Raw genomic sequence first — 12,626 nt, forward strand, 5'->3', positions numbered from 1 at the left:
ACAAAGAATGTTGTTTTCTTTTTCTGTACAGGGGCTTAAAATCTTCTGTTTTTGATCATTTTAAAACTGAATAATTTTTAAAGTATACTGATTTTTAGGCTTTGGAATATAAAGCAATTACTTAACTTGTTCCAATTGTAGCTTAATAAGGATTTTTATAACTTTTTGAATAGTTTTTGTATTCAGATTTCCATATGATTTTTTAATACCACCTAGTTCAATTTGTGTTTTAGGAATATATATATATTACTTATATAACTGCATATTTAACTTCAACAATTTGAGCAAATAGGCAGACATGCATAGTTTGATACAGAAACACCACTTAGTTGTTTAAAACTTTTTTCTTTGCTGGCTAATCCAGAGTATAATCTTCTCACTGGTTTTCCTGGTTACATTGTTTTGAGGAAACTGGCAAGCATTTGGGGCTTCTGCTTAGACTGAAAAGAAATCTGGTAGCTCTGACTCACTTTCTTCTGAGACAGCCTGAACAATAGGGGTTGCTTAGTAAGGCCTTTTGGGCAAAGGAAAGGCCTCATATGCGGCGGCTTGCTCGGTCGGTAGAGGTGGGGTCTGGCTGCGGACGAGGGGTCAGTCCAGCTCAGGACAAGGGGTCGGTCCCACTTGGGACGAGGGATTGGTCCTGCTTGGGACGAGGGGTCGGTCTGGCAGCAGACGAGGGGTCGGTCTCACAGGGGTTGCGCGGTTCGTCTGACGGGGTCGCCTGGCGAAGCCAGCGATGAGGGGGTCACCCGGAGAAGCAGGCGACGAACTGGGGACAAGGGAGGCCAGGCCCTTGTCAGGGGCTCTCAGGACTGGAGGGCGCACGGCAGAACTACCGTGGAGACAAGGTAAACACACAAGTCCACTTTATTGAGGGAGAGGCAAGAGTTTTATATGGGCAGGGGAACGCTGATTGGTCGAAGCCACGCCTTGTTCTGATTGGTTGCCTGAGAAAGGTCAGTGGGCGGTACTGGATGGGGGAGGGGTGGTGATTAGGGATTGGCTGTTGCTGTTGCTGGGGGAAGCGGCAGGGTTTAGTGATTGGTGGCTGCTGTTGCTGGGGTAGAGGGCAGACTGGAGTTTCCCGCCCATGTCTGGCTGTTGCTGCTGTCGGGGGGAGGGAAAAGGGCAGACTGGATTTTTCCACCCTGCGCCTGCGCAGGGAGAAAGAAGAAGAAGGGTGCCGCCCCACAAGGCATCGTGTGGCGCCATCCGGGAGGAGGGGCGGCTGCAGAAGAATGGCTGCCGAGAAGGGGAGACCCGAGGGCACTCTGCGCCCATGCCGAGCTTCCTTCAGGGGTGGCGGTGGGCCCGACCAACCACCCTATTGTGGGGGCAGCGGTTTGGAATAGGCCTACCACGGCCGCCGCCCCTCACCAGGCCAGCAAACCACACTTCAGCCCGAGGGGTGACCGCATTTCCCCCTTCTTTTCAAAGAAGGGCCAGGATGGCAGCAGTAACAAGTAGCCGAGGCCCAAGGGCAGTAAGCAAATGAGGGAAGTGGGCTGAAGGGGGAGGTGGGTATGATGGGGATACAAATGTACAATTAGGGGGGTGGTATCTTGCCGTTGTAAACAAGGGTGGCCAATGTCCAATTCTCGTTGATCTCGGTGGCTATAAGGTCCATCTGCTGTTAAAAGTCCAGAGTGACAGTGCGCTACAGGTAGTTGATCTCTCCTTGGCGGCGAAGAGCGGCAGAGGCAGACTGTGATGGTCTGGAGGATCACAGTTGTGAGGACAAGTCGCATCAGGGCACCAGCGGCGGTGGTGGCGGCAGCGTCAGGAGTGGTGGAGACGTAGGCGAGGACAGCAAGAAGGCCAAAGTCTCCACGGGCACAAGAGAGGCCAATGTTAATGGGGTGGGCCGACATGGGGTGGCCCAATCTGCAATGCAATGGGGGTTCAAGCAAAAAAGGAGGGTGGTGGGGGATGAGAAAGGACGCTTTGGATGGCTGAGAAGAGGAGTGAGGTCGAGACAGGAGGAAGCTCCGCAGAAGTATGGGGAGGCAAAAGCAGAAACATTATTAGATGCTAGAAAGCAGGCCGCAGGCCGGGGAAAGCGGGTTGCAGGCCGCTTAGCGGGGCCGGAGCTGCTTGAGAGCGATGGCGGCATGGGGGGCCGTGGTTACAGAAGACTGGGGGCACCTGCGGGAAGAGTGAGCAGGAAGAGGTCGGGTAGGAGGAGGCCAAGAAGATGAAGTGGGGGGGGTGTCCTCAGCAGTGGCGAGTCATTGATAGCTGACCTGTACGTATGTGCTAAAAATTGCATTAGCCTGATAAAGCAGGTTATGGATCTGTAGTGGGGGTAGAGGGGTAGGAGGGGTACGGACGGGATTAGAGGATTGACTGCTGGAGGTTATGTAGGAGGGAGGCTAGAGGGAGCCGCGCGTGTGGCAGCTTGCCACGGATCGGATGGAGGGGGCTGCCGGGGGAGGCGGAGCCGGGGGGGCCGCTTGCACAGAGGGCGCGAGAGGAGCCATTGCCCATGCGGTGTTGCAAAATGGCTGCAGGCCATCCCCAGCAGTACTACAAAATGGCAGCGGGCCACAAAATGGCCGTGGGCTACAAGATGGCCACGGGCCGCCCTGCGCGGAGGGATAAAATGGTGGGGAGGGAGCTTCCGGCCCACCCAGGCAGGAATTCGTTGGGGGGAGGGAGGGGTAAAGGGACCTCCCCTTTTCGAGTGAGGAAGAAGGCAGAAGTCCGCCATCTTGGGAGTGCTTCCCCTTTTCGAGTGAGGAAGAAGGCAGAAATTCGCCATCTTCACCGACGCTCGACACTGCAAGATTACACTGTTTAGGGGGACAATTTTCGAGCGCGTTATTAAGGCGCTCAACAAGTGACTCAGAGTCAAAATCAGAGTCGGTATCAGGATTCCGATCAGGGTCACTGTTAAAGTCGCCGTCCTGACAATCACGGCGGCGGCGGTGGCGCGGCCGGGGGGAGTCGATGGTAGGGGCGCCTTGAAGGCAGGAGCGGATGGTAAAAAGCACCGGTAATAAGCCAGGAGGCAATCTTTTACCTTCCTGCTCCACAGCAGAAGTGACCCTATCTATAAGGCGAGTATAGGTGTCCGGGTCCCAAAGCTGACACGTGGTAAGCCACGGATTAAAGGGGAGAAGAAGGTCCCAATAAACTTGGAGCTGTTTCAAAGAGATCTTACACCAGTGAGTGTCCAGGAGACTGGTGAGGGCCCGAACTTGTGGGGCTTGCTTAGCAGAAAGGATGTTACCCATTGCTAATGGCCTTTTGGAGCCGATAAGAAAAGGGGCCCTTACCTTGAGAGCGCGGCGATGGGAGCCGAGGTGCGTGGTGAGACGAGGGGTCGGAGCCGATGGGACTCCGACGGTGGTCGCGGGCCAAAGGAAGGCCCCGACGACGGGAAGGCAGAACGATGAGCAGTGGAGCAAGGCAAAGGGGAGCAAGCGCGGAGGGGAGGAGGCAGAGGTGAAGGCCGGGGTGGAGGTGCTCAGGCACACACTCCTGAGAGTTTTATTGGCACCTCTTAATCATAGCGGGTCGGTACAAGCCCCCGACATGGAAGGAGAAAGCAATCCAGTGATTCTCCCAGACCGCCGTGGATCGTATGAGGTCACTAAGGTTCAGGAGCAGCAATGCAGAGCGAAAAGATAGGGGTGAGAAGAGAGGAGGGCGTAGGGCTGTGGTAGGGTTACTTCAGACGTGCAAGCGTGCGCTCCCAAGAAATCCAAGGCTCCTCTTAATCATAGTGGGTCGGTATAAGCCCCCGACATGGAAGGAGAAAGCCATCCAGCGATTCTCCCAGACTGCCGTGGATCATATGAGGTAGCCAAGGCTCAGGTAGCAGCAATGTTGCACGAGAGAAGCCCCACGGTGAGAAGAGGGGGGGGGCCGCCAGGTTATGGAGTGAGGCTGTGGTGGGGTTGCCTAGCCCCACGTTGGTCGCCAGCTGCGGTGGCTTGCTCGGTCGGTAGAGGTGGGGTCTGGCTGCGGATGAGGGGTCAGTGCAGCTCAGGACAAGGGGTTAGTCCCGCTTGGGATGAGGGGTCGGTCCAGCAGCAGACGAGGGGTCGGTCTCACAGGGGTTGCGCGGTTCGGCTGACGGGGTCGCCCGGCAAAGCCGGCGACAAGGGGGTTGCCCGGAGAGCAGGCGACAAACTGGGGACAAGGGAGGCTAGGCCCTTGTCGGGGGTTCTCAGGACTGGAGGGCGCACGGCAGAAGAACTACCGCGGAGACAAGGTAAACACGCAAGTCCACTTTATTGAGGGAGAGGCAACGGTTTTATAGGGGCTGGGGAAGGCTGATTGGTCGAAGCCATGCCCTGTTCTGATTGGTTGCCGGAGAAAGGTCAGTGGGCAGTACTGGACGGGGGAGGGGTGGTGATTAGGGATTGGCTGTTGCTGTTGCTGGGGGAAGTGGCAGGGTTTAGTGATTGGTGGCTGCTGTTGCTGGGGTAGAGGGCAGACTGGAGTTTCCCGCCCACGTCTGGCTGTTGCTGCTGTCGGGGGGAGGGAAAAGGGCAGACTGGATTTTTCCACCCTGCGCCTGCGCAGGGAGAAAGAAGAAGAAGGGTGCCGCCCCACAAGGCATCGTGTGGCGCCATCCAGGAGGAGGGGCGGCCGCGGAAGCATGGCTGCCAAGAAGGGGAGACCCGAGGGCACTCTGCGCCCATGCCGAGCTTCCTTCAGGGGTGGCGGTGGGCCCGACCAACCACCCTATTATGGGGGCAGTGGTTTGGAATAGGCCTACCGCGGCCGCCTCCCCTTGCCAGGCCAGCAAACCACACTTCAGCCCGAGGGGTGACCGCACTCGTACAATGGGAAGAGCACTGCTTACTTTTGGAAAACCTGGCAACAGTTATTTCTGATTCCTCGTGGAAATGGCCAATCAGAATTAATTTATATTATTGGGATGGTCAAGGAAAAAGACAGCTTTCCTTTTAAAAGGGTAAAGAATTGTGAAGAACAAAATTATTTAGAATGACACAAAAGTGATATACATAAAACTTTTCTAAATCCAACTATAAGTTTCCCATAGTCTAATTATCAAGTTGAATTGTCAAGGGGTGGGCCAGACCTGCAGGAACCATAAGCAAAGCCAAATGCAGTTTATAATTACTATCACAATAGTTGAAGTTTAAGGGTCAAATTAGTTATAAAATAACTATAAGTTTGAGTTATGATTACTATTATTATAAGCACTAGATAACCTTGAAGTAGACATAAACAGAGGTAAATTAATTTAATATTACTATTACAATAGCTGAAATTTAGGTTATATTTGCTCCACTATAGTAGTTTAGTTATAAATTTATATATATATATATACACACACACACATGTATATAAGTACTTATAAAATGATTTTAATTTTTAGTTATAGTTTTTAGTAAGTTTTTACCTTAAGGTGAATTTATAATTAAGCCACAAGAATTTTATTAGTAACAATCCTGTGAAGTTTCTTGCTTTTCTAATAACTGAATAAATTTCATTTGTGAGTTATGCATTAAATTTACCAGCAAGACAGTATTGGTATTTAAAAATTCATTTCTTGGTTACTTTTTTTTTAGTCTTTATTTATATTTTAATGTCACATTAAAAAATATGAGGTCCCCATATTACCCCCCACCCTCCTCACCCCACTCCTCCCCCCATAACAACAACCTCCTCCATCATCATGAGACATTCATTGCACTTGGTGAATACATCTCTGAGCATCACTGCACCTCATGTTCAATGGTTCACAACATAGCCCACACTCTCCCACAGTTCACCCAGTGGGCCACAGGAGGACATACAATGTCTGGTAACTGTCCCTGCAGCACCACCCAGGACAACTCCAAGTCCTGAAAACGCCCCCACATCTCATCTCTTCCTCTCACTCCCTACCCCCAGCAGCCACCATGGCTACTTTCTCCACACCAGTGCCACATTTTCTTCGATTACTAATCACAATATTTCATGAATAGAATATCAGTAGGTCTACTCTAATCCATACACTGTTCCTCCATCCTGTGGACCCTGGAATGGTTGTGTCCACTCCAAATCTATATCAAGAGGGGGGTTAGATTCCATATGGATGCTGGATGCAATTCTCCTGCTTTCAGTTGTAGGCCCTCTTGGCTCCCTGGTATGGTAGTTGACCTTCTTCACCTCCATGTTAGCTGAGTGGGGTAAGTCCAATAAACCAGAGTGTAGGAGTTGCAAGTCTGTCAAACTCAGGGCCTGGCTATCACATGGTTAGTCCAGAGATTCTGGTCCCCTGGGTATACACTAAACCCCAGCACCAACCACAGATCCGGTAAAAGTAACAGGAGAGGCTTGTGGACAAAGATCACATCTGAGTCCAGCTACTTTTTTACTGTTATTCAACAAGCGGACTTTAAATTGATTTTCTAGGCACAGGCAAACTGACAAGGTTAAGCATAGATTTTAAAGTTGAACACAACGTTAAGTACAGATTAAAATGGAAGAATTATTATTATTTTTTACCTTTTGCATTTCCGGGGTATTGGGAGATAGGCTGATTATATTTAGCATGATGTTGCCAAGCCAAATTGTTCTTTTCCTTTGCAGTTTTTTATGACTTTATTGTCAGACAGTTTCCCAGCTAAACCATTAAAAGGGCTATTAAGTAATTAGAGGTTTCTTGTTGTAGGCAATAGTTTTTTTTCCTCTGGACAAATGTACTTTACCAGTTACACAGTTTTCAAAACATTTCAAAGCATTTTTACACAGACATGTGAAGAGAAATTCAGAGAGGCAGAATCTGGGCAGAAGTTAATTTTGCAAATGTATTTTGGCTGTGTCACCTTCGGGGAGGAATTTTTATTGCATTCATCCTGGCTCTGCTCAGCACCCCTCCACCTCCCCCCTCCTAGGCAGCTGGGCATGATCAGATGGGAATGTGGTTTACGAATTGAAGGTGTGGACTTACTGGGAGAGGCCAGCCCCTGGCTTTCCACTGCTGTCATGCATCTCCCTAAGGGAGGAGGAGAGAGAAGGTAATGGCAGCAAGTTCCAGCCTGCTAAAATGGTTTGAAAAAACTTTCCAGGCTTGGTGCCTTCCCGGGGACCCCTGTCCTGGCAGGGTCATGATTCAAGCCATTGTTCCACCAGCCATCCTGACTGGGGCCAGCTCCAATAAACTAGGGTGCATGGTGTAGACACAGATGACCCCCGAGCCCCAGCAAATCAGATGGACCCAGAGGCAAGAGAGCAGAGTGTGTGCACATTCAGACTCCATGGTTTTGCTTTATAAGCTACAATCATTTCACTCCTTTGCTAGTGGCAAGGGAGGGCTCCAGGTTAACCAAAGTTCACTACTTCACACAATTACACAATCCAGCATCATTGTCCAGAGGCATGAAAACATTCTGAACAGCAGAGACAGAAGCACAAAGCTCATCAATCTGACCCACAACCTTTATTCCCCCAGCACGGCTGTCCCTGAGCAACCACTGTAGTCCTAGGAATAAGGAACTTTCTTTTTTTTTTTTTAAGGATTTTTAATTTATTTCTCTCCCAGTTGTCTGCTTTCTGTGTCCATTCACTGTGTGTTCTTTTGTGACTGCTTTTATCCTTATCAGCGGCACTGGGAAACTGTGTTTCTTTTCATTGTGTCATCTTGTTTTGTCAGCTCTCCATGTGTGTGGCCCCTTTCTTGGGCAGGCTGCACTTTCTTTTGCACTTGGCAGCTCTCCTTATGGGGCACACTCCTTGCACGTGGGGCTCCCCTGTGTGGCATGGCACTCCTTTGAGCATCAGCACTGCACATGGGCCAGCTCCACATGGGTCAAGGAGGCCTGGGGTTTAAACCGCGGACCTCCCATGTGGTAGGTGGACACCCTATCCATTGGGCCTAGTCCACTTCCTGGAAGAGGAAACTTTCAAACCAAACCTTTAATAGGACTTTCTCTTTACCCTTGCTGTTTACAAAGCAAGCTTATTTGCAACTCAGCACCAAAATAAAGATTTATTTCTGGCTAAACTTTTTCACTGTGTAACCTTATACTCAGATCAAACTGTATTACAAAAACCAAACCATTTTCCTGTAACCAAGATTTTCCAAATCCAGACCAATTTTCAGGATGCATTAAGACTTAAAACCATCAATGTTTTTCCCACTGTAATTAAACCTCCATTATCTTAGTGAAGGTGGAACCAGAAGCTAACTGCAGTTAGCTGAACCTAAACATCAGGTTTCTTTTTTTTTTTCCTCTTTCTTTTCAGACCTGGAAAAGATGGCTTTCCCCTGAATTTCTGGAGGTACTGGGGTCCTCTTGGGAGGTGATCAGGCTCCCCTTCTAACATTTAAAGTTGGGTTTTCCTGACAGTATGCCCCCCTAGGAGGGTCTTCCCTGGGGTGTGGAGATTTTTCATTCCCAGAATCTTTTTAGATCATCTGCTGCATCTGATTCTTGCTGAGAGGATTCCGGCAGAGCCCACATCCTCTTTCTGGACTGAAGAGAGTCCAGGGCTGCCTGGATTTGGGGTCCCTCTGATCCAGAGCCTTTACCTGGGGGTCTCACCTGGCAGCGCTGCCTTCCCCACACCAGACTTGGTGCACAGCCAGCCCTTGGCTTCTCCGGTGGGAGCTGCAGTCAAGGACTCAGCACCCCCCCCACCTCCCCATCCAACTCAGTCCTATTCACAAGGGAAAGGGAACAGGTAAGCCAGAATCTTTCCCCTGGTGAGCCTCTTGCTCACACCATCACAGTAAGGGATTCAGCACTTGATTGCTACTTTAATTGTGGCTTGATGGCCTTAGTTGACTATTTTCCACACCTGGGAGCTCAGCTTCCTCAGCTCAGAAGCTGCTGTATCCAGATTGTACCCTGCTAGCATGGCTCAGGAGACGTAAGGAAGAAGTCTGAGAACTTCTACAAGGTGGGGGCCACCTTGTATGAAGTTTTGGGCACTGGGACAAATAAATTTGATTTCATATTCATTGAACCTTTTTCCTGTAGATGAATGAAAGGATAGATTGATTGATTTGTAGACTGTCTGCTAATGGATTGCAGAAGTGTGGAAAAGAATAGAGGCAAGGAGACCATCGAGGAGGTTGTCAAATCGTTTAGCAAGGGAGGAGGTGGCCAGGAGAAGTAGGTGGGAATGGGCAGGACTTGATGTCTTGGAATTAGTGCGTGTAGAAAAGAGGAGAGTGTTATGTAACCCTTGGACATTTTATGAAGAAGTGGTTTGATTTTGGTGCCATTTGATAAGATGGGGAAGACTGTAAGAAGGGCAGAAGATGGAATCTGAAAGGATCACAAAATGCTGTATCAGTGATTTATTATTTTATTACTATTATTATTTGTAGAGATTTTAAAAAATTTATTTCTCTCCCCTTCCCCCCCCAGTTGTGTCCTCTCTGTGTTCATTCACTGTGTGTTCTTCTGTGCCTGCTTCTATTTTTGTCAGTAGAACCTGGAATCTGTGTCTCTTCTTTTTGTTGTGTCATCTTGTTGTGTCAGCTCTCCATGTGTGTGGTGCCTTTCCTGGCCAGGCTGAACTTTCTTTTGCACTGGGCGGCTCTCCTTATGGAGCATACTCTTTGCGCATGGGGCTTCCCTATGTGAGGGACACCCCTGTGTGGCATGGCACTCCTTGTGTGCTTCAGCACTGCATGTGGGCTAGCTCACCATGGATCAAGGAGGCCCTGGGTTTGAACCGTGGACCTCCCATGTGGTAGATGGATGCTGTATCTGTTGAGCCAAGTCCGCTTCCCTGTATCAGTGATTTAATTTGTCTTGAACCAAGTCTACCATGAGTGGACTCTTCAGGGAAACCCTGCTCCAAGACATGACTCAAGATCCAGGGTGTTACCATTTGTGGCTCTTCCCTCTTGACAAGTGGTCCCATGGTCGCATGTTAGAGGAAAACCAGTAGAAGTGGTGCAGTGACGCATATGTGCCTTTGGCTGGATTGGCAGTAATGACCCCTTCTGCTTGTCTTCCTGTCAGCCAAAATTCAGTCCTATGGACTGAATGCAGCTGACTGCAGGCTGGGAATGCCATCCTCTTGTGCCTTGAGGTGGAATGATTTCAAGGAGGCATGGTGTAGTTGCTGCTACAGGGGGTAAATGAAGCCTGCTTTTAGGATGTGTTGGTAAGTTGTAGTTCCAGAGAGAGGACAGGCTGGAGATGCTGTTTCCAGCTGTCTCTGGATATTATGTCGTCAAACTGGGCTATAAAGAATAACCTAGAATATATAGCCATGTGAATAATACATTTCAAGGAGGAACGTTACCAAGAAATTTAATAAGGCAAAAACCAGAAGAGACCTTTGCAAGTGAGGATGGAAGTCCAGTTGTGAAGTTATTGAAGAAAAACGGTGGCCAGCTTTGCCAAAATGATGAGAAGGGGCATAGTTTCATAGCTGGAGGAGAATATATTTAAGTTAGGGAAAGCTAGAGTATGTTTTTATTCTGATGGGAATGTTCAAATAGCACAGAATGAAGTGATAATTTAGGATGCAAGTGGAATAAGTGATAATGGAAGCACCCTTGAAGGTGACATTGTCTAGAGTCCAGAGCTTAAGCAGAGAGACAGAGCTTTCTGGAGAGCAGGACACACCGTCCATTGTACTCTACCTCCTGGTAGAAGGGAAGGTGGTAAAGGTGGATGGAAGGGGTGGGAGTTTCTTTCTGAATTCTTGTATCTCTCAGTGGAAAATAAACCAGGTCATTGGCTGAGTGGGCTAGAGGGGGGAGACTAGGAGACATGTAGGAGTTTTGAGAAGAGGTGGGCTTTGCTGGGGAGCACCCCTCAAAGAGTGTGCCAAGGCTGCAGGTGTGAATAACCAGCAGGGTTTTGTTGCTGGGTGCTCCCTCTGACAGCCCATTCTGGTGACCAGAGTTAGAGGCGAGCCCGCACGACTCGGTGAAGGGTTAAGGAAACAAAGGAATCACTGGCATTTTTGATGAAGGGATTCGAATGACAGGGCATGGATATCAGCTGGAGAGCTAAGGGGGTGACGATGTGGGGGAGATGGAAACTTCCACACTTTTACCATGGTCAAAGGTTATGTGTCCTCTACTTGGGTCTGGTCAGTCTAACTCTTTCACCTCAAGGTTCATTGACTCAGAAGAGTCATTTGGACACCCCAACAACTGCCTCCATGCATGTACCTGCCTGCATCCTTGGGCCTGGGGGAGGCTCCCAGGGAGATTATAGTACTTCACTGCAGGTATCTCAGCTGGTACCTGCACATGGGGGTGATTATTTTATTAACTGCTTCCCTTTTAGATTATGACTTTCTGGGGGCAGAAACTGTCCGTTTTGCTTTTAGTAATATCTTCAGTATCACATGCCTGGCACTTATCAGATACCCCAGAATTAGCTGGGAATATTTACTAGTTCATGTGTGTCCATGTCACAGAGCAGTGGGTTAAGGCACAATTTTCAATAGGGCAACTTGCTTTCCTGCATGTATCGGTAGTGTCAACTGAGACATGGCAAACTAAGCTGCAAGACAACAGACCCATTTATCTGGAGTCTTAGAATTTCAATTTGGGAAGCACAGATTCAGGGAGCACCTCAAATCATGTCCCATTTGGCATTTCCAGGCCAGGGTTTATAAAGGAAAGAAGTTTGACAAGTTGTTTGTGGTTGGTGGGTATTTGGGGTGCTCTTGTCCTTCAGGTTAGATGGTTAACTGAGTTCTTTACCTTATGGCTTATGTTGTGGTTCAGAGGTTCTTGGGGTTTTGAGAAGCATTGTTGCTCGAGGCTTTGCCGACTTAGAAGTTTATGGTATCGTTTGTGACATCTCATTCAGGCCTCTGTAAGAGTGACTTCTAGAGTGACCTGCTGGCTCCATTTTAAATGTCTTAGAGCCACAGTAACTCTACTTTGTTTTATTTCTTTAAACAGTAGGTAGAAGACTTGGTTGTGGATGAAAAATAAAGAGGTGGCTCCTGCAGTAAAATACTTGAGTAAATGGGGGGCGACATTTGAAATTGTTAGGGTCGTGTCTACAGACCCTGTTTGAAAGGCAGAACAAAAGGAGGCAACTGCTTAATTTTAACAGTGTAATGAAAACCTGAAATCCTCTAAATTTATACATGAGTCCCAGGAAGAGAAATTCAGCCCTGGCTTTCAATAGAAGCTTATTAATAATGTGAATAGGAATAACAAGATTTGTTAGATACAGAAGTCGATGTTGCACTGGATGACGCGAAGGTATTTATGAAAAGGGTAAGGATTAGCGTGCAAGATGCAAATCTTCCCACAGGAAGGACAGCACATCCCGAGCTCTGTTCAGCTAGGTGGTGGAGTGGGGACCAGTGAAAGATGGTGACGCTTCTACTACCAGCGTGTGTAAACCCCGTGCTCCTGCATGGGAGAGCTCCAGACAGCAGCACAGGCTCACTCCTAGGTTTCTTTCAAAAAGAAAACCACCACCAACAAAAGCCCAGCCACCTCTGGCCTTTTGCACCTATTTCTGTCTCTTCTGAAAATGGCCCTGTGCTCCTTGGCATGCATTGTGCAGCAACACATATGTCTGCTCATGAGAAAGGCAGGGGATGGTTCCTTGGAGGTATAGAGTGACAGAATTCTAAACAGAACTTAGAGCCTCATCTCTAACTTGGAGAAAACAGCCACCAGCATGCCTCCTCACCTCCGTGTGTGCTCGGAAAGA

The sequence above is a fragment of the Dasypus novemcinctus genome, chromosome 6 (genome assembly GCF_030445035.2).
Source record: "Dasypus novemcinctus isolate mDasNov1 chromosome 6, mDasNov1.1.hap2, whole genome shotgun sequence".
Lineage (NCBI taxonomy): Eukaryota > Metazoa > Chordata > Mammalia > Cingulata > Dasypodidae > Dasypus > Dasypus novemcinctus.